Source organism: Narcine bancroftii, chromosome 13 (assembly GCF_036971445.1).
Source record: "Narcine bancroftii isolate sNarBan1 chromosome 13, sNarBan1.hap1, whole genome shotgun sequence".
In the NCBI taxonomy this organism is placed as follows: domain Eukaryota; kingdom Metazoa; phylum Chordata; class Chondrichthyes; order Torpediniformes; family Narcinidae; genus Narcine; species Narcine bancroftii.
The window spans coordinates 77393313-77416302 of NC_091481.1; the positions used below are offsets into that span (position 1 = coordinate 77393313).

Here is a 22990-nt window from a genome sequence, read left to right on the forward strand (position 1 = left end):
GGCCCATACCCCTCTCAACCTTTCCCATCTGTGGAACTGTCACCTCCCCCATGACCTACAAGAACTTTCGCCTGCAAAGTTCAAGAACGCTCGACTCATCAATATTCTGAAATCAATTAAATTTTAAAACTTAACATATTTTCTAGACTTTTGAAAAACTGGACACTGTACAAGCAACTGTTTTATTTCTAGATTCAGATTGACTGCCAGAATACATACATGAGGTCACACACTACCCTGAATTCTTTTTCCTGCGGGCCAGGTAGAATTACTACTAATTAGCAGTGCAAAAACTGTACTCAGCGTACACACATGAACAAATAAAGAAATCTAAACAAACTGACTCTGCAATGCAGAGATAGATTTTAAAAAATCAATAAAGTGCACAAGTCAGAGTCCTTAAATGTGTCCCTGATTGAGTTTGTTGTTGAGGAGTCGGAGGGTGGACTAGAACACCCAATTCAGGAACAAAAACACAGTGACAAGATGGATTGAACAAAAATCATTATTTCTGAATGGTGGAGTTATTTCTGCTCTTGTTTCCTGGTTCTCTCGTTTTTTTCCAAGACGAGTTAGTGACAAGAAAGAGTACTGATTTATCTTCAATAGTGGCCCCATTGAACACATTATGAGGTGTTCTGTTTGTGGACAGCTTAAGTAAAACCAGGGAGCTTTCCTGAACAGATGATGTTAATTGCTGGCTCAGAAGGTACCTCCAGCTGTTTACCTGCTGTCAACTCTAAGCTAGCTGCCGTGTGACAAAGCTGCGATGGAGAATTGGTAATTCTCCCCAGTGATGTGGGGGAAGACTGACGAAAGCCAGGATGCCCAGAAACTGTTGGGTAAAGATGGGCATGAGACAACTAGAATACCTTGGCTCATTCTATTCTTACTGAATGTAGGTTAGAAACAGAAAATGCAAATATAATTTTCAAGGCCCAATGTTTCACTGCCAACAAAATTTGATGCCCAGAGTTTCTGTTGAACTGATTGGAGGGAAGACTGGAGTTGTGGCTGCTACCGACCGATTCACGAATTCTCCTTGTGCTACCTTTCAAGAAAGGTCCATCCACACAAGCTGTAGTCATAACACTCCTAGGCCTGTTGTAGGCGATACTCAAACTGAGCAGCCTCCACAAAGCTTCGAAGACAGGTTTCTCCAAGTGACCCTTCTCTGTTAGTTACACTCAAAATGAAGCACTTGGCTTCCCAAAAGACCTTCCTGGCACAGGTCAATCCAGCAAAAAGGCCCAGATAGTCACAGAGCCAGCTTTGCTCTGAATTCCAAAGAATGGCTGGCCACAAGACTCGCTTCAAGAGCTGTTTTCTCTCCAGCCGTCAGAATGGTTCTCCCTTGCAAAACCACAATAGCTTTGCAAATGTATCGAATTCCAAAACCAGCCTTCCCTCACTTCTTGCCATGGATCAAATTGTTGCTGGGCTGCGACTTGGGCAAAACGCTACTAGATCCTAACTGTAACCATTCAGTCTCTCCAGTCTATACTATCCCTTTACACTGATAATCCCATTTTACTAAAACGGGAGCTCGTAATACTGGATTGAAGAGCTATCAGTAGTTTGCCCGGCACAAACAGCAGAATTAACAAGGAAATCATTCGACGATTATTTTTTTTTAAAAAACAGCTCAAAAGTTCAGGCCCACTGTCAGAGTATATACATGACATCACAGGCAAGAACATAGCGGCACAGTACAGGCTCTTCGGCCCACAATGTTGCACCAAACATTATACAACCCTGAGATTCTTTTACCTGCAGACCAGGCAGAATTTCTACTCATCAGTAGAGCCAAAAAAGCTGTACTCAAAAGAGGTGCACAAAAGAGAAATGTGAACAAACTGACCATATTATACAGAAAAAAAACCCCAGTTATGAATAATATACAAAAGTAAAAGTCTTTACACAAGTCCCTGATTGAGTTGGTCATTGAGGCGTCTGACGGTGGAGGGGGGGGGCAGCTGTTCCTGAACCTGGTGGGTGCGAGTCTTGGGGCACCGAGACCTCCTTCCCGACGGCAGCAGCAAGAACACGGTTGGTGTAGGAGTGGCATGGTCAGTGCAGCAGTTAGCCCAGTGCCTTTATAGCACCAGTGATCAGGACCAGGGTTCGAAACTTGCACTCCAAGGAGTCTGTATGGGTTTTCCCCGGGGGTCTCTGGTTTACTCCCACCATTCGAAATGTACCAGGGGTGTAGATTAATTGGGTGGAACAGACTCATGGGCCAAAGTGGCCTGTTACCGTGCTATATGCCTAAACTTAAAAAAATTTAAATTAAAAAATTTAATTTCAACAGAGAACCTCCTGCGTGGCATTGATCCTTGATAATGGCTGCTGCTCTCCAATGGCAGAGTTTCCTGTAGATTTTCTTGATGGTGGGAAGAGTTTTGCCTGTGATGTCCTGTACTGCGCCCGCTACCTTTCACAGAGCTTCACGCTATTGGTGTCCCCACACTTTCCACTGCACATCTGCAGATGTTGGTCAAGGCTTTCAGTGTTGCATTAAAACCTCCATAAACTCCTGAGGAAGTAGAGGTGCTGTCATGCTTTCTTCACCATGCCACTGGTGTGCTGGGTCCAGGAAAGATCCTGGAAGAGAGTGACTCCCAGGAATTTAAATTTGCTCATCCTCTCCTCCTGATTCCCCCAATAATCACTGGATCGTACATCTCTGTTTTCCCTTCCTAAAGTCCTCATCAGCACCTTGGTTTTGGAGGCATTATGTGCAAGGTTGTTGTTAGTGCACCATTTAGCCAGGTTTACAATCTCCCTCCTGTATGCCGACCCATCGCCCCTTTTTATACAACTCGCTACTGTGGTATCATCAGCGAATTTATAAATTGCGTTATTGTTGTACCAAGTTGTATAAGCGTAAAGATAAATTTTGTTCTTCTATAGACAAACCTGAAGGTTAGTAAATGACTAAAGCACATAACGCACAAAACGAGGAATGTGAACTGCTACTAAAACATACATGTAAATCACCAATCATAGCTTGACTTCGCGAAGGAAGATTTAGAAAGAGGGCTGTCCATGTCTGCTGCAGACTCTCTCATGGCTGACAAGGATAATGTGGGACAGACACGCTTGGCCACAACAGCTGCGAGAGAAATTCTGTTCTGGGTTTGATGCTGCTGCGTCACGCCTATTCCTCAGTCTCCTTTTGCCTTCAAGGCCAGCCCTGTACGTGTTCTCAAAGCAGACGACAGACTGGTGAATGGTGTGTCACCAGGCCACGCGATCGGAGGCTGGAGCAGACCACTGGCGATGGTCAATATGACAGGCACCAAGGGATTTCTTCAGAGAGTCCTTGTACCTTTTTCGAGCCCCCTCTAGGTGGCCAGCGGAGAATTCATCATACAGCACAATCTTGGGCAAGTGATGATCCTCCATCCGAGAGACATGCCCAGCCCAGTATAGCTGCATCTTCAACAGCATGGTCTTGATACAGCTAACCTCAATCTGTTCAAGGACTTCAACATTGGTGACAGAGTCATTCCAGTGGACAAGGTAGTGACGGTAGGTGACTCAGAGCTATGCAGGAGGGTGGTCAATAGAACAGCTCAGTACACACTGATCTTTGTGCTGTTCTTCAGATGTTTGTTGTTCCAGACTCTTTTTCACCTTTGGCATAATGCTCCAAAGGGCCACAAAAGACCTTGATGAGGAGGACGGCATCTACATCCGATACTGCACCAACGGCAGCCTGTTCAACCTGGAGGTGACTACAGTCCCACACCAAGACATTAGACCAACTCATCAGAGAGCTACTCTTTGCTGACGACGCTGCTCATTCAGAGACAGCCTTGGGGCGTACAACATACTGCCTTGCAAGGGCTGCCGAGCTCGTCGGATCGGAAGTCAGAAGTCCGCACCTCCAGAAGAGTGCCACCCTCCCCACATTACCATCAGCGAGACTGAGCTGAAGATAGCCCACCAGTTCAGCTCCCTCGGGTCCACCATCTCGTCAGATGCGAGGATCGATAAAGAGGTTGACCACAGAATGGCAAAGGCAAACGCATGCCTTCGGCAGCCTGGACCGAAGAGTATCTGAAGAAAGGCTCAAAGAACAGTGTGCATGTAGCTGATGTACTGACCATCCTCCTGTCCGGCTCCGAGTCGTGGAAGTCACCAATACACGTTATGTAAATCAGTCTCCACATAGTTAGTTCCCCAGAACATGATCCAGGTCCTCCACAATCGTGGTGCAGAGAGTCAAATTAAGATGGTGGTCTTATTTGACACAATCAATAAGAGTCCTACACTCCAAATAAACTACCTGTTAAATACATCTTCAAAGCCAAGAGAAACCCAACCTCTACCATACATTCGAAATAATAATAAGAAATAAACGCTACAACTGAACATAAATCACTCACTCATCTCAACTCTTGAACTAGACTCTTGTAACTTATACTTGCGTATCCAGTATCTGAGAACAAGGATTAGGAATGCAAAATTTCATGCTGTTAACTCAAGTTTATTAGAGATAGATAAAAATAATCCACAAAACATCAACACTTTGAGTGACCATCACACACCAAGGACTTGGAGCCGATGGTTCAAACAGGGACCGCACAGACAGCATGCACAAGAGTTTACTTTTGACGATAATGAAAATGAATCTTCAAGACTTTTTTTTGCACTTCTTGACTGAATTTCAGCATTACAACATCGAGGTTTTTCAAAAGCTGCTCTGAATGGAAGGCAAAGTCAAAATGGTGGAGGCAACACTTGGTGCCCCAAGTGATTTACTTTGATTCCACCAGAATTTTGCCCTGACGAACATCATCCCCACAAGGAAGTTCTTGGGCTTATTTATTTTGCCACTGCTCCTGGAAGACTAAAGGCCATCAGGATTCAGGAAGATTTGGCTGCTTTACAACATTCCCTGGTGCCCGCTGGTTAAATTTCTCCTGGCTACGCCGGGCGTGCGGACAACTCCCAAATCTGATTGCTCTCAGAAGTTCGATAGAAATTTCAGGGTCTGGGTCATTAACGACATGATTGAATTATTGGACCTCACACTATACAATGGCAAGAGAATTTCATACTAATCAACCGCAAATATTTCTCCATAATAATTCATCTCTGCCCTGTACAATCACACAAGATCAGGGCATCAACACGAACACCCCTCAGCAGAAAACATGATCATAACATAATAGGGAGGTGGTTCTTGATTTATCCAAAACCCAGTTACATTGCAAATCTGTATACACTTTTCTGTTAAGAAAATTAATTTCCACGTCTATTATTCATATTGATCAGCGTATTTGTGGCGGTTAGCAAAACGTTATTCCAGCAGCGGTGACTCCGGTTTGAATCTGGCGCTGTCTGTAAGGAGTCTGTACGTCCTATCCTCCCTGTGTCTACATGGGTTTCCTCCAGGTGTTCTCGTGTCCATCCACACTTCAAAATGTATGGGGATTGTAGGTTAATTGGGGTATTTGGGCAACATGGGCTCACTCATGGGCCGGAGGGGCCTACACCCAAGTTTAAATTTAAATAAATTTAAGAATTATTTGGTTCTGATGACCTTTCCACACTCAATTCCCCAGATCTTCAGCAGACTAATTTGAAATCTAATTTTCGATAACTCTTCTCTGCGAGTTTAATAATCTTGCAAAAATTTTACCTCATCTCCATGATGTTGAGTGCTTTCGATTCTTAACAACCAGAATAAAATGGGAATTCAAAGTATGACCCAAGATTTAAAAATAATTTCTCTGATTAGATTATGCTCTTAGCACGTCCAGAAATAGATCTGTCCAATGTGCAAAATGCCCTCAAGGGGAGGCCCAGCTGACAGAGCTGCAGCCTCACAGCCCCAGAGACATTGAACATTACAGCACAGGCCCTTCTGCCCACAATGTTATCCTGACCTATATATACCTAGCCAAAAAAAAAATTGAAACCCTCCCTACCTCATAACCCTCTATTTTTCTTACATCATGTTCTTGTCTAAGAGTCTCTTAAGTCCCCTATTGTTCCAGCCTCCACCTCGGCAAGGTATTCCAGACATCCACATGTTTTTTTTAAAAAAAAACTTACCCCTGATGTCTCCCCTACATTTTCCTCCCTTCCCTTTGTTCACATGTCCTCTGGTGTTTGCTGTTCCCACCCTGGGAAAAAGGTGCTTGCTGTCTACCTTTTCTCTCATAATCTTGTCGACCTCCATCAAGTCACCACTCATCTTTCTTCACTCCAAAGAGAAAAGCCCCAGCTTTGCTCACCTTGCCTCAAAAAAAAACATTTCCCAATCCAGGCAACATCCTGGAGAATCTCCTCTGCCCCCTCTCCTTAGCTTCCACATCCTTCCTGTAATGAGGTGTCAGAACTGAACACAATATTCTAAGTGTGATCCCACCAGAGATTTATAGAGCTGCAACATCACCTCATGAGTCCTGAACTCAATCCCCCAACTAATGAAGCCAAGATTACCACAGGCTTTCTGAGCTCTCACATTAACCTGCGTGGCAACCTTGAGAGATTGATGGATTTGGATCCCCAAGGTCTGTTCTTCCACGCTCTCAAGTATCCTATCATTAACCATGTACTCTGCCTTAAGATTTGACCTTCCAAAATGCATTACCTCACACTTATCCAGAATGAATGCCATCTGCCTCTTTTCCGCCCAATTTAGGGGATGCAATCCATGGTGTGTGAAATGTGCATGGTACTTTGTGACTGCAGAGGTTTTCTCCGGATGCTCCAGTTTCCAATATATTAAATATATATTAACCCATGGATAAACACGTGATTGGAGTTTGTTATTTGAACTCCTAAAACGGTCTCCCTTTCCTCAGCAGAAGAGCTACTGACAGGTGAGAACTAAACTCCACCATTCAGCCATGCAGAAAATGGATTAGCAACGTACATGTAATGGTCAAGCTCCATTTTCAAGACACCCAAGCAGCTACAGCTTTGAATATTTTATTTCAGTATTGATCAATAGATGTCTATTTTTTGGTTTTATTCTGATCTTCAACAGTCAAGAAACTTGCCAACCATAGTGGCTTCAATAGGAAATTATAAAGAATAGCAAGTTAATCCTAAACCCTTGATGTGCTTTGTTATATTAAGTGTTTGTGAGATTTCAATGACAATACTCAGCCACAATTACAATTCTAATAAATTGTGTGTGTGGATTGTAATACTCAAAATTATTTCAAAATATAATTAATTTTAAAATAATGTCTTCTCTTTTTGTTTAAATATTAATTTCCATTATGTTTAATAACTTCTTAGAGACCAAAATAATATTCACTATTTGAATGCCACAGCAGCATTCACTTTAGTCTTACCAACAGCTCAAAATGCTTCCTCCATGGAAAGTGTCCAGAGGACCCCAAAACCCAGCAGCAATAGATATTCACCACGACAAAGGGTCACTTAAACAAAAGTTGCTTTTAATCATCTTTGAACATGAAAATAGAATCAAACTTTAACTTATCTCTATCGACTCACTTAACCTACTTAACCCCCTACTAATTCTAAACGCACATGTGTGTAAATTCAGCAAAGTTCTTTGGTTCACAGTCCAATCTCACTGGTTGCAGGCAATTCTTGTACTGTGCACAGAAGTTAACATGAATAATGCTCACCAGGCTTTGGTGCTAAACAGGTAGATGGTTACCGCTCAGGAGGGTTCTCGTTGGTTTTCAGAGGGAGTTTTTCTTGTTTCAGGTCATCACAGAGTTCCTTTCTGTTCCCTCCCATTCCAAGGGAAACACCGGACAGTCAGTCCTCTCCTTTGACCAGGCCGTCTTCCAAAGCTTGCCAGCTTATCCCTCTGGAACCGAAGTCTGTGTCCCTCCTCTCTCTCACTCCCTTCCTCTGAGAGAAAAGCCTCTTCTTTTCTGTTCTCTGCCTGCAAAGATCAAATGACCTTCCAGACTGTAAGTTCTGTTCTCCAGGCAAGGCTGCTATTGCCTGTTACATTTGTTGCCCTTTTCAAACAGTCCATCTTGAGTCTCTTGCAAAAGCTCCTGCAAAAATTCTGTTTAAAAGTGTTTGTGTGAGACCTGCTTTAACAAACCTTTCCCAATTTATCTCCCAAACACCTCTATATACTCTGTCACAAAAGTGTGTTGCAAAGAAAAATAAACTCAATGGCTCAATTCAAGAATGAAATGGCAAGAGACTGCATTACCATCTGCAATCTGCCATTTTTTCTTTAAATACTTGGCACTTTATCCTTCGTACTGCAGAATGCTTCAAATACCTTAAATTCTTGCAATCACTCAATAAACATTGATTAAGCCTCAGTGATTTAATTTCATATTACAAAATAATGGCCCTCAAGTGGTACTGCAATACAAATCACCCATCCAAAAGAAAAAAGACATCGAATCAAATGCTAAACAAACTTCACATCCCAACTGCAACTCCAGTATACACTGTTTCTCATCCTAGTTATTCCTTCCTGTGCTACAACCAAAATCGGAAGGATTTTCACTGCTGCATTTAATAGGGCACTTTCAGGTGGCCAATGGCCCCGCACATTAAGCCGCACGTTTAGGCAATATACGGCTGTTTTGAGGCCACCTGAATGTGCAGGAGGCACTCTTGAGGCGAGCTATGTAATCTTCCTCCGAGAGGGAGGGTCAGCTCAGCTCAGTGGCTCCCCCAGCCACCTGAAAGCGGATGTTAAAGGGTCACAGCTGACACTGGGCAGGAGCCAGAGTGTGCTCAGAGCCGCATCCTGCGCGGCTGTGGCCTTCAGGTGGCCAGCGCTGCGCTTTAAATGCTGCCACCAGAACGGCAATTTAAAGGGCTGCTTCTGCTTCTTTTGGCACATTCTTAGCGTTGAATGCACCTGAAAAAGCCAAATAACCGCTCGCAGCCCAATTTTCTGTGACTGGCCCCAATCATGGTTCATCAAAGGAAGATTTTACTCTCTGTCTAAAGTCTAAACCTTCGAACCCCAAACACTGAGGATTTTCACTTAAATAGCAGCGGAGAAACTGGTGTTATGGATACCCATCAGAAATAATGGAATGAATGGCAAGGAACAAGTACAGTCCCCAGAGAGTTGTGAAATAAAGATTTCTAAATCATGCAAAGTGCAGACAACAACCTCAAAATATCTCGAGTTCTTGCTCCAATAGATTAGCCATATTAATGTCTCATTTTCTCAACAATTCTCTGAGTGCTGAAAAATAATTGGCAAAATAATCAATTCTAGGGTACCACAACATTTAATTTGCACAATTGAATAAACCACTTCGAGAGAGAAGGTTTCCTTTCCTGAAGGACACAATTTGAAGTTAAATTCCCCAGCTACTGTAGCAGGAGTTGAACTCCTGCCCCTGAATCAATAACCTAGACATTCGTATGTTTGTTTACTATGTTATCGTACCTCGAGTGTGCTAATTACCACATGCTGTGCTTTAGTTTCTACTAACAGGCCCATCTCAGTACAGTACAAACTAAAACCTTCACATGACTAACAACTAGATTTATATAAAGACTATATTTAAGTGCAATTTAACTATCTGATGGTTTCAGCCAATCACCAAATTCAAAGTGCATCAATTAGTTTGTAGAAACTGAGATAGTCCCATGATGGGCACTTAACAACACTGAAACTTGACTGATTTAATGACCATCAATTAAATTCCATCAATTTCAGATCAGCCAAGAGAAAATGGATTGAAAAAAAATCCCAGAGCATTAATTTACAGGGAGGGAAAAGCAAGCAATCTTTTCAGTTGAGGAAAACACCGACCGACACTGAGATCTACTGTCTTGGAGATTACCCCAGAGCATGAAGGCAATTTGACCAGCAGTGGTCAACCATTTTCATAACGTCTTTTTTTTTTAAAAAGAAATCTATGTTTGATGAAATTAAAACAGCCACTCCAAGATATCATGAGTTACATCAAACAATCATAGTCAAAGCTGACCTCCTTCAGGTTTTCTGTAAGCTTTGATTCTGCTTCCTAACAGAATGATCCAATTCCAAGGTTGTGCATCAACAGGACTGAATGAAAAGATCTATTTTTCTTCCTCGTTCTTCAAAGCCTTACAATTCACAGACTCGTTGGAGGACTGGAGGTCAAATGTCCTAAAACTGATGTAAAACATCTGATGTACTCATCCATCACTGGTCGCATATCAGAGAAAGGTTGGAATATCATATCCCCACCCCCCCCCCCCCCCCCCAGGCCTTTGGCAACTCACAGTTTGCTTCTAAAGTGAAGTCACGATGTTTCTTGAATAAATGCAGTAGCCAATTTGCATACAGGGTCTCGAAACGGAAATGAAGGACCAAGTCATCCACATTTAGCCAAGGCACTAGAGAGCTTACTTCAAGAAATTGGCGAGCCATCAGCTTGGAGGGCAAGTTGGGATGCACAATAAGTGCTGGCTATACAAATAATCACGAGGTTCAATAAATGATTAAACAAGTGTGGCATTAAGACTCAAGCCAGGTGCCTAGAATTTATTCCAGACCCAATATGTCACAGGATTCCAACATGACCACTCCAAACTCTTTCTACACCCTAGCCACCAATCTCTTTCTCATCTTGTTCTCTACCTGGACAATCCACCCAGATCTGCTTCAAACCCACATAGCTCATGAGCAAATACACTCAACCTTATTCTGGCACGCAATGTCAGGATCTGTCGGGCTAGTGTCACGGCCGAACAATAACTGACAATGTTTACTTCATTATTCCAGCAAACTGAGCCACAACTAGCCTGGCGTTGGCCAGAGTTGTATTTAACAGTAATACTTTTAAATATTTCAAGAAAATTCTCCATAGTGAATATTTATTGAACAGTGGCAAATGGAAAAATACATTGCATGATCAGATTTAATTTTCCAGATCATCAAAATCATCCTAACCTTCAACACTTTTAGTCAGACAGATTGAGTGCAGCTGAGGTAATGAAGGGGTTTTGCATCGACATTCATCACCACAGTACCACCTTTGTCTCGACATTATGTTACTGCCAAGTGTGGTGTAAAGTACAAAATGACAGTATGAGGTTACACTCCAGTGTTTAGGATGATGAATGAATGGCTTTCCCACTCCTGCCATCTGGTTGCAGCACTAGAAATTCTACAGAAAGTGTTCTTTAACAGCTGAACTTAAAAGCTTCAAAATGCAGATCAAGCAGTAACACCTGTAGAGTAAGCACGAGTATGAAATACGCACCACAGATATCTGCTTTAGCGTGCGCTGGCCAGCTAAATCAAAATTCTCTATGGAAGAAGCAGGCTAGGATGGAGCTGAAGAAACAGGTAACATCTCAGTAAAAAAATTCCATCACTATAACTTGAGCAATTTGCACGGCATCATAAACTGAGCGGTCTGCTCCTTTTCAGTGAAGACTGATCAATTGAATCACATTCATGGAATAAACATTCACACATGCCTGTAATTACTGTCCCAACCTGCCTCCTGTAAGAGCTCGCTCCAATGCCACTCTCCCAGTTCCTCTGATATTTCCAGATCAGTGCTTTTCCCTTAACTGGGTTTCCTTTCCTCTCCTCCTGGCCAGAGCGAGGAGAGATTCCCCTACTCCACCTTGATATGCAAAGCTCCTTCATTCAGTCCCCAAGGCAACCCTAAACTTCCTGTGACCCGTCACTTTAATTCTCCATCCCATTCCAATGTCAGTGCCATTCTTTCTTTTTTTTGAATATTTTATTTAAATTTTTTCCATTCATGTAGTAATCAAGAAACATGTTCCAAAAAACAACAAATTAGAAATTACATACAAGATGGTATTTAACCCCTCCGCCCCAAAAACCCCCCCTCAAAATAACCAATATTTAGCGGACTGGCGAACGCACCATACCCGAAGCGGCGACCCGACACCGGGAGCCTAAACAGCCAGCCAAGGCGCTTTTCGAAGTTGGCGCCCAACTCAGCAGCACACGGCTGCAGCACCCCACTCCGACGGGCTGGCCAGCGGCAGCCCATCGGGTAGAGCTAGGAAAGCAGCCACACCAGGGGATGAGAGGGGCTCACAGATTGGCCGCTTCCCAGATAGCACTAAACAACCAATTCCAGGAAGCACATCGTAATGCCACCAGTCGGGGGGGGGGGGGGGGGGGGGGGGGGAGAAATCAATGATGTCAGAGATGGGCTTCTGAGCCCGTTATAACCAGAGCTATCAGCGCAATAAACCAGTGTTGAATTCACTCCCGTAGAGTGTGTCTCTTCTTTGAGCATAACCTCTCCAGCAGTAGCAGCCACTACAAATATTTTAAAAATGTTCAATATAGTTACATAAAATAGAGAAAAGATATTTTTCACAATTGCACATAGGGATGTCGCTAACACATATTAAAAAAATTAATGTAATTCAGAGGAGATTCTTGCAGGTTCAGATATAGGAAGGCCAACGGGTGCTAAATTTGCAAATAGGCTATTTATTTCCCAAATTATATGTAATTTTTTTCTAAAGGAATAAAACTTTGAATTTCTGCATTCCATCTTGCCAAACCCAAACATGTATCTGATTTCCAAGTAACTGCAATACATTTTCTTGCCACTGCTAATGCAACTTTAACAAATTCAAATTGATAAATCGATAATTTTAATATAGGCCTTGTTCTTTCAATATTTCCCAATATAAATAAATCTGAATTTTGTGAAAATACAACACCTATAACTTGTTCCAAAAAAATTTCCTAAATCCACCCAAAAAGGTCCTCCCTTATGACAAGACCAAGTTGAATTAAAAAAAAAGTTCAAACATCTTCACCACACCTAAAAGATTGATCTGATAAATCTGACTTCAATCTATTCAATTTCAGTGGTGTAAGATATAAATAAAATTATACTGATCTAATCTATAATTAATATCATTAATCGTGTTAGTCATACAATCCCTACATAGATCTGTCCATCTTTGTTCAATAATTACCATGTTCAAATCGAATTCCTACCTCTATCCGGATTTATTAGGAGTTTCTACTTGTAAGAAAGACTATATAATAGATGTAAATTTCTTAACAATTCCTCCTCTAATAAGTTCTACTTCAGTACATCTAGGCAACAACATGGTGGATCCTAACTTATCCAAATATGCTCTTCATTGAAAATAAAAAAAGTATTTTGAGTCATTCCATATTTATTTCTCAATTGCTCAAATGATATTAATTGCCTCCTTTCATTACAAGCTTCAACATTTATAATCCCCTTATGAAACCAAATATCCAAAAATTGATTATGCCTTGAAAAAGATGCAAGAGAATTTTGAATCAAAGGGATTTTGGGTGATATATGTCCTCTTACACCAATTTCCTCATTTATTTTATTCCAAATATTAATCAAATGCTTCAACAATGGTGTTTCTTTATCACCAATTTTGAATCCCATTTATATCAAACTCTGCTTTTCTCTCACCTATTTTATCCAATTCTACTTTAGTCCAAGCCAGTTTTCCTTCTCTTTCAAAGAAAGAAGTCTCATTTGTGCCGCTTGATAATAAATTTTGAAATTGGAAAGCTATAGGCCTCCCAATTCATATTTCCATGTTAACTCTATAGAAATTCTTGACATTTTACCTTTCCAGAAGAATTTCCTTACAATTTATTCAGTTCTTGAAAAAAATTGAGGCATTAAAATAGGTAATGTTTGAAAAAGTCTTGGGAATATATTCATCTTAATACAATTAACCCTTCCAACTAAAGTTATTGGTAGATTAATCCATTCTTTAAAGTCCCCATTCTTTAAAGTCCCCATTCTTTAAAGTCCCCATTCTTTAAAGTCCCCATTCTTTAAAGTCCCCATTCTTTAAAGTCCCCATTCTTTAAAGTCCCCATTCTTTAAAGTCCCCATTCTTTAAAGTCCCCATTCTTTAAAGTCCCCATTCTTTAAAGTCCCCATTCTTTAAAGTCCCCATTCTTTAAAGTCCCCATTCTTTAAAGTCCCCATTCTTTAAAGTCCCCATTCTTTAAAGTCCCCATTCTTTAAAGTCCCCATTCTTTAAAGTCCCCATTCTTTAAAGTCCCCATTCTTTAAAGTCCCCATTCTTTAAAGTCCCCATTCTTTAAAGTCCCCATTCTTTAAAGTCCCCATTCTTTAAAGTCCCCATTCTTTAAAGTCCCCATTCTTTAAAGTCCCCATTCTTTAAAGTCCCCATTCTTTAAAGTCCCCATTCTTTAAAGTCCCCATTCTTTAAAGTCCCCATTCTTTAAAGTCCCCATTCTTTAAAGTCCCCATTCTTTAAAGTCCCCATTCTTTAAAGTCCCCATTCTTTAAAGTCCCCATTCTTTAAAGTCCCCATTCTTTAAAGTCCCCATTCTTTAAAGTCCCCATTCTTTAAAGTCCCCATTCTTTAAAGTCCCCATTCTTTAAAGTCCCCATTCTTTAAAGTCCCCATTCTTTAAAGTCCCCATTCTTTAAAGTCCCCATTCTTTAAAGTCCCCATTCTTTAAAGTCCCCATTCTTTAAAGTCCCCATTCTTTAAAGTCCCCATTCTTTAAAGTCCCCATTCTTTAAAGTCCCCATTCTTTAAAGTCCCCATTCTTTAAAGTCCCCATTCTTTAAAGTCCCCATTCTTTAAAGTCCCCATTCTTTAAAGTCCCCATTCTTTAAAGTCCCCATTCTTTAAAGTCCCCATTCTTTAAAGTCCCCATTCTTTAAAGTCCCCATTCTTTAAAGTCCCCATTCTTTAAAGTCCCCATTCTTTAAAGTCCCCATTCTTTAAAGTCCCCATTCTTTAAAGTCCCCATTCTTTAAAGTCCCCATTCTTTAAAGTCCCCATTCTTTAAAGTCCCCATTCTTTAAAGTCCCCATTCTTTAAAGTCCCCATTCTTTAAAGTCCCCATTCTTTAAAGTCCCCATTCTTTAAAGTCCCCATTCTTTAAAGTCCCCATTCTTTAAAGTCCCCATTCTTTAAAGTCCCCATTCTTTAAAGTCCCCATTCTTTAAAGTCCCCATTCTTTAAAGTCCCCGTTCTTTAAAGTCCCCGTTCTTTAAAGTCCCCGTTCTTTAAAGTCCCCGTTCTTTAAAGTCCCCGTTCTTTAAAGTCCCCGTTCTTTAAAGTCCCCGTTCTTTAAAGTCCCCGTTCTTTAAAGTCCCCGTTCTTTAAAGTCCCCGTTCTTTAAAGTCCCCGTTCTTTAAAGTCCCCGTTCTTTAAAGTCCCCGTTCTTTAAAGTCCCCGTTCTTTAAAGTCCCCGTTCTTTAAAGTCCCCGTTCTTTAAAGTCCCCGTTCTTTAAAGTCCCCGTTCTTTAAAGTCCCCGTTCTTTAAAGTCCCCGTTCTTTAAAGTCCCCGTTCTTTAAAGTCCCCGTTCTTTAAAGTCCCCGTTCTTTAAAGTCCCCGTTCTTTAAAGTCCCCGTTCTTTAAAGTCCCCGTTCTTTAAAGTCCCCGTTCTTTAAAGTCCCCGTTCTTTAAAGTCCCCGTTCTTTAAAGTCCCCGTTCTTTAAAGTCCCCGTTCTTTAAAGTCCCCGTTCTTTAAAGTCCCCGTTCTTTAAAGTCCCCGTTCTTTAAAGTCCCCGTTCTTTAAAGTCCCCGTTCTTTAAAGTCCCCGTTCTTTAAAGTCCCCGTTCTTTAAAGTCCCCGTTCTTTAAAGTCCCCATTCTTTAAAGTCCCCATTCTTTAAAGTCCCCATTCTTTAAAGTCCCCATTCTTTAAAGTCCCCATTCTTTAAAGTCCCCGTTCTTTAAAGTCCCCGTTCTTTAAAGTCCCCATTCTTTAAAGTCCCCATTCTTTAAAGTCCCCATTCTTTAAAGTCCCCATTCTTTAAAGTCCCCATTCTTTAAAGTCCCCATTCTTTAAAGTCCCCATTCTTTAAAGTCCCCATTCTTTAAAGTCCCCATTCTTTAAAGTCCCCATTCTTTAAAGTCCCCATTCTTTAAAGTCCCCATTCTTTAAAGTCCCCATTCTTTAAAGTCCCCATTCTTTAAAGTCCCCATTCTTTAAAGTCCCCATTCTTTAAAGTCCCCATTCTTTAAAGTCCCCATTCTTTAAAGTCCCCATTCTTTAAAGTCCCCATTCTTTAAAGTCCCCATTCTTTAAAGTCCCCATTCTTTAAAGTCCCCATTCTTTAAAGTCCCCATTCTTTAAAGTCCCCATTCTTTAAAGTCCCCATTCTTTAAAGTCCCCATTCTTTAAAGTCCCCATTCTTTAAAGTCCCCATTCTTTAAAGTCCCCATTCTTTAAAGTCCCCATTCTTTAAAGTCCCCATTCTTTAAAGTCCCCATTCTTTAAAGTCCCCATTCTTTAAAGTCCCCATTCTTTAAAGTCCCCATTCTTTAAAGTCCCCATTCTTTAAAGTCCCCATTCTTTAAAGTCCCCATTCTTTAAAGTCCCCATTCTTTAAAGTCCCCATTCTTTAAAGTCCCCATTCTTTAAAGTCCCCATTCTTTAAAGTCCCCATTCTTTAAAATCCCCATTCTTTAAAATCCCCATTCTTTAAGTAATAATAAATAATTCAATTTATATAAATTTTTCAGATTGTTATCTATGCGAATACCAAAATATTTAATACGCTCTTTTAGTATCTCTTTGACTTTGAGTATAATCACCTTTCAATAATGGCATAATTTCACTTTTATCCCAATTTATAACCCCAAACTATTCCATAGTCTTCTAATTTAACATACAACTTTCATAAAGATGTCTCAGGCTCAGTTAAGTATATTAAAACATCATCTGCAAATAAACTAATTTTATGATCTTCTTGATCTACCCCAGCATTCTCCTTTTGGTTTCAATTCTCTACAACTCTGAACTGCACTGCTTTTGCGTTCTGTGCATTTTTCCCCCTCTCTCTCTAATATTCATCTATCATTTAATGTTTATCTTTTTTCTCTTGCTTGGTACCCTTCATTTATACCTGATTTGTTAGTGTATTTTACATAGCTGTACAGCTGCAACAAACAATCATTTCAGTGTCTCTGTACATTGCAGTTATGAAGTATTTAACATACAGGTGGTGGGCTGCTGGTGACTTGAGGAGAGGAGCCCACACAGGTTGTGGGCCGCTGGCGACTTTGGTCAAAGGACTCACACCAGCAGACTGCTGGAGACTGGCCGAAGGGGTAACCGGATATCGGAACTGGGATGCGAGAGGGCGCCTTGGGCGGGAGGGGCTCCCAATGGGCCTCGGGTGCTGAAGGCTTCCTGTCGGTGTTGGAGGGGTGGGTCTGGAGCTTGGGTTGCCGATGGCTTGGGCTGAAGTCTGTGTGGCTGGGGGAACTCTCTTTTGCTTCTCTTTCTCTGACTATAAGGGGTGCTGGGCAATTTCTCCCTACGGCAGACAAAACTGATTTTATTATCATGTAATAAAACAAATGAAATATTAAGAATCTTCAAAGTGCTATGACAACAAATCTCATCATCCTTCTCAATGATCCATCACCACCATAGTCTTACTCAACAACAGTCCCGCTTTGACACATCCATACACCACTGCACATTCTCTCACCTTTCCATTTCTGATGGGTATTCATCCTAAAACATCAACTGCCCAACTCATCACATTTCCTTCATGAAGGGCTCAAGCCTGAAGTGTTGGTTATGTAGTATCTTTATCTTCGCTAAGGTATGACCTGCTGAGTTTCTCCAGCATTGTTTTTACTTCAACCGACTTCCTGATTTTACAACTTGCTTGTGTTTGCTTTCAGATTTCCAGCATCTACAATTACTTGATTTGCCAATGCAAAACAGAAAAATTCTCATCCCTTCCATTATATTCCAAAGTGCTTTCTGGCCATTTAAAGTACTTGGTGCAGAAATCATCCAGGCAATTTACATATTGCAACCTCCGACAGACAACAGTTCAGTGAATCAACTGAGAAATAAATATTAGTCAGAATACCTTGGTTATTTCTCAGAATTGTGCCAGGATTTTTCTTAAGCCCATCTGAGAGAACAGACAATGCCTTAGTTTAACATCTCATCTGCATAGAACTATAAACATTACAGCACAGTACAGGCCCTTCAGACCTCTATGTTGGGCTGATCCATATACTCCATAGTACACTAAAGCACAGAAATAGGCCCCTTTGGCTCTTCTAGTCTGTGCTGAGCCATTCCCCCCCACCCCAGTTCCACTGTCCTGCACCCAGTCCATAGTCCTCTGTACTTCTCCCATCCACATACCTGTCCAAACTCTTAAATGTTAAAATTGAGCACACATTCACCATTTCAGCTAGCAGATCATTCCACAAGTTTACCACCGTCTGTGAAGTTCCCCCTCATGTTCCGCTAAACTTTTCCCCTTTCACTTTTAACCCATGTCCTGTAGTCTGTATCTCATCTACCCATCTACATCAACTCTGTCAATCCCCCTCATAATTTTAAATACCTCTATCAAACCTCCTGTCATTCTTCTACTCTCCAGAGAATAAAGTCCTAATCTGTTTAACCTTTCCTTGTAACTCAGTTCCTGAAGTCCAGGCCTCATCCTAACAAATCCTCTCTGCCCTCTTTCTATCTTATTAACATCTTTCCTATAGTCAACAGACCAAAATTGCACACAATACTACAAATTTGGCCTCACCAATGTCTTATACAACTTTACCATAACATCCCAGCTCCTATACTCAGTAATCTGACTTTTGAAGGCCAATATGCCAAAAGCTCTCTTTACAACCCTATCCACCTTACAGGGAATTATATATCTGCATTCCCAAGTACCTCACTCCTCAGTGCCCTACCATTCACCATGTACATCTTTTCTTGGTTTGTCCTTCCAAAATGAAACACCTCAAACTTGCCTGCATTAAATTCCACCTGCCATTTTTCATCCCATTTGAAAGCAAGCTTTGAAAACTTTCCTCGCTGTCCACAATGCCTCCAATCTTAGGGTCATCTGCAAACTTGCTGATCCAATTTACCATATTATCATCCAGCAAAGATGAGACAATCAGACAATGTGAGGCTCCTTGAGCACATCAATGAAAAATTACAATTTTTGTGCTCTGATCTCTTCTAACTTGGGAGGCGAGATTACTGTCTACTGAGCAATGGTTGAAGATTATATGACAGCTGCCAAGTGAACAATATTAATTGTTGATTACCTTTCCCTGAAATTTGGCACCATAGCAAAAGCTGCACTATGAATTGAATAAACTGTGCAAGGCACTAAATGTGAATAAGCCTGCCTCAATACGAGCAATGGATATTCTCATAACAGAAAATCAAGACCAATGGAAAATGAATTATTATGTTAACCCATAGGCATCAATCATAGTTTAATAGGGGCATGGTTTGGGGATCAGAAGCAGATCCATAGCCAAGGCTTGAGATCGGAATTCACAGTCCATGATTATTTTTAAATACAATTCACAAAGTACATAATGTATTTGGCACTTTCCCTCACTGGTTGAATAATTCAGGAAGTCCAAAGTCATCTTATCCTAGAGTTGCTCCTTCTGACAATGGCATACATCAGGTCCTGCCCTCAGTTAAATCCTTCACCAAGTTCCAGCTCAAGTTTACTTACATCCTACTTTACGTATACAACCAGCCGAAACAAAATTGTCAACACAGAACCCTATTTTAGCCAGGACGGGAAGCCATGACACAATAGTTACCTGCTGAAACCAAACACTTCTATGGCAACCCCTCAGGCAGTTGACTTGCTACTACACTCTTAGAGTTGCGATCAAGAATTTAGAAATACCAGCAGGTCTTCACTGCTGCCTCTCGCTGCGGGTGGATGACTGGGGGGAACCTGGACTCTTGCATGGGGATCTTGGTTGTTTGTACATCAAAAATAAATAAATAAATAAATAGATTTAATTCTAGTTAACCTGGAAATTAGAAGACAACGAGAATACAACACTGGTATATAGAAATGAATAAGGGTATTCATTAGAAAAAAATAACATAATTTATGAAATAACATCACAATATTTGAACAAATATGGGAACCATACATGAAACACAATAGAGAAATCCTACCTGGTTACCTGACACGAGTTACGGGTTAACAAGTGCTACCTTGCCAGTAATTTATCATGTAAATATGAGGGCTCTCTTTTCCTGGCACAATGCTGATTATCGTTCCATCACATGATAGACAACACCAAGTGTCGCGGTTATTGCAACACTGTTACAGCGCCAGCAAGCCAGGTTCAAATCGGATGCTGAAAGGAGTTTGTACGCGACTGTGTGGGTTTCCTCCACATGCTCAGATTTCCACCCACCTTTCCAAAAAAATGTATGGGGGGGGTTGTAGGTTAATTGAAGTATTTTGGGCGCACGGCCTCGTGGGCCGAAAGGGAGTGTAAACGTACTGTATTTCTAAATTTTAACATCTTTAAAATGTAAAAAGAAACAGTACAAGGGCAATGGCGATGCAAGCTCTCATCTCACAAGTCGAACTGCAAGTCATCTGACAATAATAATTCCAGATGTCGCACGTCTCCCACACCTCAGCAGAACTGCAATGTTCTTGCAATTTAGAGCAAAAGCAAAAGAGGGAAAGAAAACAATTTCAGCATTGGAATGCAAACCATTCAATCCTTGAGTTAATGCTGAGGCCAATACCTCACTGTGTTCCTATATAACACGCATTTTGCGCAACAAATGCTACTCGTGTTTCTGCTAGCGAGAAATAAATCCACTCCTCAGAGCCCACTTTCGCCTGCACCTCTAACAAATGCACATAGCTGTTGGACAACACTGATCTTCTGATCAGTCTTCCAAGATTCAAGATTCAATTTATTGTCATGTAATAAAACGGTCACAGTGCACAGAATTGCTTTCTCCTGCTGTAAGGCAGAGAGATATGCTATCGGCAGAAATTGTCCAAAGCGCCTCTTACAGAAAAAGAGAAGCAAAAGAGAGTCCCCTCCCTCCAGAGTCACTGTGTGCCCATGGATTCACCTCCAGTGCTCCCACAGCGTCCATAGCCACAGAGTCCATTCCAAACCATTGGCAGCCCCAGCTCCAGATCTGAACCTCCAACACGACCAGGAACTCTTCAGCGCCTTTGGCATCCCCTCGCATCCCAGTTCTGATGCCTGGTACCCCTTTGGTCAGTTTCAAGCCAGTCTCCAGCAGCCCACAGCCTCAATGGGTTCCTTGCCTCGAGTCTCCAGCAGTCTGCTGTCGTGGTCACCGTCCCCGTGGGTCATCTCCTCTGCTTCTCCTTCGCAGACAGGGGGGTGGTCTCCCTGTTTTCTGGTGTCCTGCACCAGTCCTCTGCTTCCCTGGAATCTGCAACCCCTCGTGGCTGCCGCCGATCAGAGGCACCGCCATCTTGGGTGCAGACCCCCGCGGTCACGGAATTTTAAATAAAACTACCGTTGGCTCCTTGAACGGGCTGTTCAAAGCCTGTGTGGAGCTGGAAGCAGTTGACTGGGCGGTTAGACCCTGCGGGAGCGCTGTATCTCCGCTCCTCACTCTCCATGGGTCAGCACCAACGGCATACACTGCCGTTACAGCGACTCCAGCACAACGCCACCATCTTTCCACCATTCAATTGAACCAAGCTTTCTCCCAGGCTCCACCAATCTGGGCCCAACTTTTCCCCAGAACCTCAGCATTGCCTGATGCCTCTCTAGGCTCATCCTGACTGAAAGGTCCATCTTCCTCTGTTGATCTCAAGGCCAAATGAGCATCAACCAATAGGTCTCTTTGCCAACAAGATAACTTATCTTTTAAAAACAGTGCCCTCTTCCAGAGCATGGAGTCTTTACATGCATACTCTGCTAGAAAGCCTCTCCTATTTCACTTGTGGCTCCGAGTCTTCACTACCCCCATGGCCTTAATCCAAACCAGATTGGGTTAAATGGCTCATTTTTGCACTGTGGTAATTTTGCAAATTTCATTCACCCATCTCCACACACTCTATGTTGTTTCCAACTAAAATTCTCACGAGCCTGTTTAATTCATCAGGATATTACAGTGGAGAATACGTTGAATCGGTATGATGAAGAGAATCATCCTGTGAGAAAACTGAAGCTCAGGTGATTTATTTTATTAGAGAGCAACTGTGTGTAAAAATTGCCATAAAATATTATTTATTTCTGCCTTAGCAACCGGAACTTAGTCGATTGTTCAGTGATCTCATGCTATTCAACCTCTCCATTTCTCCACAATAATCTCCACCGTCACTCAACAGCTTTGCTCTCCATTCCATCCACCATTATTAACACATTTTCAGTTGACTGCATATTGAACCCTGAAATCTCCCTCCAATAAATCTCTCATCTCCCAAATTAAAAACTGCCTCCAAGATTTTACTTTCCAATCCTTCAACTAGACTAATAGTTGAATCGCAAAAAGTTACGTTACAGGTGCAGCAGGTTATTAAGATGTTGGCCTTCATCGCTAGAGGACATGAATTCAGGAGTAGGGAGGTAATGTTGCAACTGTATAAGGTACTGGTGAGACCGCTCCTGGAGTACTGTGTCCAGTTCTGGTCTCCATATTTGAGGAAGGATATTTGGAGACGGTCCAGAGGAGGTTTACTAGGTTGATCCCTGGGATGAAGGGGTTGACTTATGATGAAAGATTAAATCGTCTAGGATTGTATTCGCTCGAGTTCAGAAGAATGAGAGGAGATCTTATAGAAACATATAGGATTATGAAGGGTATGGATAGGATAGATGTAGGAAGGTTTTTTGAGCTGGCCGGGGAAACTGAAACGAGAGGACACAGTCTCAAGATTCGGGGGAGTAGATTTAGGACAGAGATGAGGAAAAATAGTTTTTCCCAGTGAGTAGTGAATGTTTGGAATTCTCTAACCAGGGAAGTGGTTGAGGCTGCCTCATTAAACATATTTAAAATTCAGTTAGATAAATTTTTACATGATAGAGGAATTAGGGGGATATGGGGAAAAGGCAGGTAGGTGGAGTTAGGTCATAAATTAGATCAGCCATGATCGTATTGAATGGCGGAGCAGGCTCGATGGGCCATTTTTGTCCTACTCCTGTTCCTACTTCCTATGTTCCTATGTTTGATTTTGTTTGCCAACTCTATTCATGGGTTTAGGTTTCTGTAAATCTTTTGACATTATTCCCCCATAATAGACCTGATGATTCA

At 41.6% G+C, this 22990-nt stretch overlaps 1 protein-coding gene across 8 annotated transcripts in view; it reads right to left on the reverse strand.

Annotated features, from left to right (window-relative positions):
- The window catches only part of sipa1l3 (signal-induced proliferation-associated 1 like 3), a 244325-nt gene that overhangs the window by 138926 nt on the left and 82409 nt on the right, over nucleotides 1-22990 (reverse strand). The window contains exon 1 of one of the 8 annotated variants that reach the window (XM_069908179.1): nucleotides 7623-7845. The exons of the other annotated variants lie outside the window; for them this stretch is intronic. The gene's annotated coding sequence lies outside the window, so the exon portion shown is untranslated. Of the gene's footprint in view, nucleotides 1-7622; nucleotides 7846-22990 lie in introns of those variants that run through there. 8 annotated transcript variants of the gene reach the window in all.